A 4,681-nucleotide genomic window follows, 5' to 3' on the forward strand; every position below is an offset into this window, starting at 1 on the left:
TGTCTATTAGAAATGAATTAAGTGTACTAAAAAAAAACATGCAAATTAAGGCCAGAATCAATAATAGTCACTAAAGAGGGTGAACAGGAAAATCCTGAGGACTCCATGCCAGAGAGCCTGGAGGCTGGTTGGCCAACCAACATTGTGTGTGTTCTTAAGTCCCCCTGTCTCAACACTAGCCAGACTCGAGTTTCACCCCAGCCTGCCTGTGTCTGTCCCCTGCAAAGCCATGTGGCTGTACCTGGCGGTCCTCGTGGGCCTGTACTACCTCCTGCGCTGGTACCGGGAGAGGCAGGTGGTGAGCCACCCCCAGGACTAGTTCGTCTTCATCAGGCGGTGTGCCTCGGGCTTTGGGAACCCACTGGCCAGGCAGCTGGACCTGCGAGGCTTGAGGGTCCTGGATGCATGTCTGACGGTGCAGGGGGCGGAGCAGCTGAAGGGCCAGACGTCAGACAGGCTGGAGACAGTGATCCTGGACGTCACCAAGACTGAGAGCGTCGCTGCGGCCACCAAGTGGGTAAAGGAACATGCGAGGGACAGAGGTACCACCCATATTTCTCAAGTCTGATTCCTCTCTGTGAAGTAGAGACCCCTTGACAGCTGCCTGGGGAGATTCCCAAGGTGTTTTCCAGGACTTGAAGTCCTCCCTGTGTTCTTCTCCTCATCCAGCTTACCAGCAAAGCCTCTTCCATCCCACCTCCACCTCCCAACCTTGAGACTCTGCAGTTTGGGGGAGAGTTTTCCCTGATGAGAATGTGTCCTTGCAGACTTCCTGTCTGTTGTCCCCTCCTCCCTCAGCAGGAGGTCTGGGTTCCTTGATGCTGAGTGACCAGGGTGATCGGGGTGCACTTTTTGGAGGACGGGTGGAGATGGGCACTCTGGCTGGAAGGCTGCATGGGGGGCTGGGGAGGAGCGCTGGAGCTGAGCTGAGTTCTCAGCACTTGATCACGTTCTTGCTGGTGACCCCTAGTCATCCGACTTGTGTTTAAATGTCACGCATTTTTCAGATGTCGACAACTGAGTTGTCAGGACTTGTCTAAGGAAGGTCAGAAAACTACTATGGGATCACTTTCTCTTTTTCTTTTTCTTTTTTTGTTTTTGTTTACTACAGTTCTGTCTTTTTTTTATTGGTGAGGGAAAGAACATTAATTTCTTTTATCTTAGTATAAATATAAAACATGATCATTGTGGAAACGGAAAAGTACGGGGATGAAAACCAAACTCATCCAAAATCTCACCACCCAGAGATAAGTACTGATAATATTTTGACGTACATAGTATTATATTTTGCATATAGTGGTATCTTGATACTTATTAAAAGAAGTTAATAAATTTTACAATATAATAGAAAAATTTCAAAGACGTAATTTTTAATAATGGAATATTGTATCCTTTAGAATAACATTACTTACTAAGGCAGTACATCATGATATAATATGTAACGGTTTCCTAGATTTTATTCATTGTGTTGAACGTAAATGACGTCTTGGTAAAACTTATTTACCAAATTTTCTATTCTATAACCATGCATATTTTTGTTTGTTTGTTTGGTTTTTTGGTTTGTTTGGTTTTGCCTTAAAAAAATTCTTTTTACAATTTTTAAAGGTTACATTCCATTTACAGTTATTACAAAATATTGGCTACATATCTCATGTTGTACAATAATATAACCCTGTATGTTGATTGGGTCTTTGGTGTCAAATATGGTGGGAGAATATACATTCCTACAAGGGCAGACTTGGTACAGAGCAGGGGAGGGACTAACTCTGTGTATTAATAATTCCAACACCCTGCACCCAACTCCCCTGACCCTGCTTTACTGCTCTGAGTTCTGTTAGTTGGTTAAGTCTTGAAATTCTTGGTACACGTCTCTGAGTCTTGCGGAGAGGTTTCCAGGAAGCTGGATGACCTGTGAGTAGAGGGGCTTAGGGCCAGAGTGGCCTCCTTGGGTGGGAGGAGAGGGTGGGTTTTTCTGGGACAAAGTGTAAATTCCGATTTGGGGGAGGGTGGTTAATAGTGGCAGCCCCGCCTTCCCCTGAAAGCCTACCCCATGGAATTCCCCAGATTCCTGCTGGAACATTGCTCAGTATTGATGCAGGTATTTCAAAGCCAGGCCCTAGAGGTCAATACCAGGCCTGTCAACACATTCTCCCAAACCTGGGATTTCAGGTCTGTTTTACCCAGCCAATCTCCACCCAGATATTACTCATCTTTTTGTTTTTGTCTTTTATCCATTGTCTTTTAATCCTCTCTTCCCCTCCCTTCCTCATGTTCTATCTGTGTGTCTCTCTTTCTTTCATACTAGCTGTTGGGCACTCAGTCCTGCAGCTGTCAGAAAATCTGAAAATATAGGTGAATATTGATAACGTCTGGAAGGACAACATGGACTGTGAAAACCCAAAACTTCACCCTGCGAGTTCCAGACTCTGGACCCACTAGATTTCTTCAACCTCAGTCCCTGCCTTCATCCAATCTGGGGTGCTTGCCCCTTGTCACCAGGCAGTAGGCTGGGCGTGAAGACTGAGTCAGGAGGGTGGCGCACCTTCTGTCCTCCAACCGCTTACAGGGTCTGGTCTCCCCGAACCCGCAGGCAGCATGTTGGTCTCTGTTCCAGCCGTTCCCCCTGCAGCCTCTCTCCTAAAGTCCTCACTGGGTGGAAGGTGACTTGGAACCACAGCTGGGTCCTCACTTATGGGCCCAGCACAGTGTTGCCCTCTCGCCCTCACAGTTCCCAGGAGTCTGGGGCCTGGTGAATAAAGCCGACATCTCCATGCCCACCGCACCCAGTGAGTGGCTGACCGAACAGAACTTCATGAAGATACTGGACGTGAACCTGTTGGGGGTGATCGAGGTGACCCTGAGTCTGCTGCCCCTAGTGCGGAAGGCGAGGGGCCGTGACGTCAATATCTCCAGTGTTGGGCCGGGTGTCTCTCTTTGGTGGGAGCTTCTCCATGTCCAAGTACAGTGCTGAGGCCTTCTCAGACCCCCTCAGTTATTGGCCTGGGATGGATGCGCTTCCTCTGTCCTGCTTCTGTGCTCTGGGGAAGCCTTTTACAGGGGTTTGCTATCACCAGAGAATTAGAGGCCCTTCCTTCCAGGTCCCTCTCTCCTGCTCTGTGTAGGTCTTTCACTGGGAAGCACCCTTTTATCTTTTGGGTGTCCAGGTGGGTGCGAGGCCTAAGGAGTTTGATTCAACATATTCCTGCCTTGCGTGAGGGTCCACAGTCACCAAGTGTCAGAGGCAGAATTGGACCTGATATTATTTGTCTGTGCAGCCCTTCCATGTGCTCAACTGCTGTGGTATTTAGGTTCTGGGATCTCTGTGGGGAGTGTACCCCATGAAGCCATTTATCCAGGGAGCTACTTAATCATGTCTGTGGGAGAGACTCCACGGGCTGCAGGGAGAGGGTGCTTTTAATTGTGTGGAGCTGTGTCCACAGGCAAGGTGATGTTCCTTAGAGGAACGATGTCCAGGGGGCTACCCGGGTGGAAGAGGGGAGAGAAGGGACTGAGGAGTATGGGAAAGGTAAATTGTGCCTCGTTTGGTGTTTGATTAGAGGTGAGGGGAAGAAGAGGAGATAGCATTTAAGTGGTACCTTGCCTCATAATTGGTAGAATTTAGTGCTAAGAATTATAAGTTTGTAAAATATTTGGAAATATATTCAAATTTTACACAGAAGTAATGCCATCATCATAACATTTCTTCTCCTGGATTCTATACTTTACAACTCTCCAGAGGTTTCCAGTTACCCAACACAGTTTAATTTGGTGACTTTGTTTTTTGGTGCATTTTTGTGTTTTGTTTTGCAAGACCTCTGAAGTCCTTGCCCCTCTCCCTGTCTCCCTTGCAGGAGAGAGCTCTCTACTTTGGGGTGAAAATAATTATGATCAAGCCTGGTCAAGATCGCTATGTCCAGTCCTGAGGTGCTTTCTTGAAGTTTCCATGCTGCATAGGATCGGGCCATCCCAGAGGTCAAGGTACTCTATGGGGAGACATTCCTGGCCTTAGATGAGTGAGCTGTGGACCTTGGGGAGTGAAGTAAACTCTTGTCTGGAAGCCTGGGTCCATCATTAGCACCTCTTCCAGTCTCAGGTCCATCCTCCAGGCTCTGACTCACCCACACAATGGGAACAAGAGCTCCATCCTCACGGTCTCGTGTGGTCAACTTGTAACATAAGGAAAGTATCCAGGCTTGGTAGACCTGGGGACCAGTGTCTCTTCGGAACCCCGTGTTATCTGGAGAGAAAACAATGGAAGATACCCGTACTCACGGCAAGTTGATTTTCAGGTGCGTATATTTCTAGTGTTTGTAGAGACCTTCAGTTTATGCGGTGCACATATTCTCAGGAATAGAGCAAGAGGGGGTGTAGTCTGGAGTGTGACCCTGGGGTAAGAGGTGGCACACACTGCTTGAATGATTTGTAACAAGATTTGGCAGGACCAAGAATTTTTTAGAAACTTTTTCCTGAAGTTGATCTAAAAGTGGGAGGGTTGGGAAGTGAGGATATATTTGTATGGCGTCTCCTTCTGGAGTCATGAAGTCAACTGAAATACTGAAGCCAAGCTGATCTGAGAATATCTCCTCATGTGGGACTGCATGGAACATGCCCTGACGCCTGCCACCCCCAGATCCAATACTTACCTGGCTGTGATGGCATGGTCATCTATCTCCCCATGAGC

At 47.6% G+C, this 4,681-nt stretch overlaps 1 pseudogene; it reads left to right on the forward strand.

The window, feature by feature from the left end:
- The first annotated feature begins 229 nt into the window (after window positions 1-229).
- LOC136131373 (retinol dehydrogenase 16-like) lies at window positions 230-3,923 on the forward strand (annotated as a pseudogene).
- Window positions 3,924-4,681: the final 758 nt, after the last annotated feature.

This window comes from Phocoena phocoena, chromosome 11, assembly GCF_963924675.1.
Source record: "Phocoena phocoena chromosome 11, mPhoPho1.1, whole genome shotgun sequence".
Taxonomy (NCBI): domain Eukaryota; kingdom Metazoa; phylum Chordata; class Mammalia; order Artiodactyla; family Phocoenidae; genus Phocoena; species Phocoena phocoena.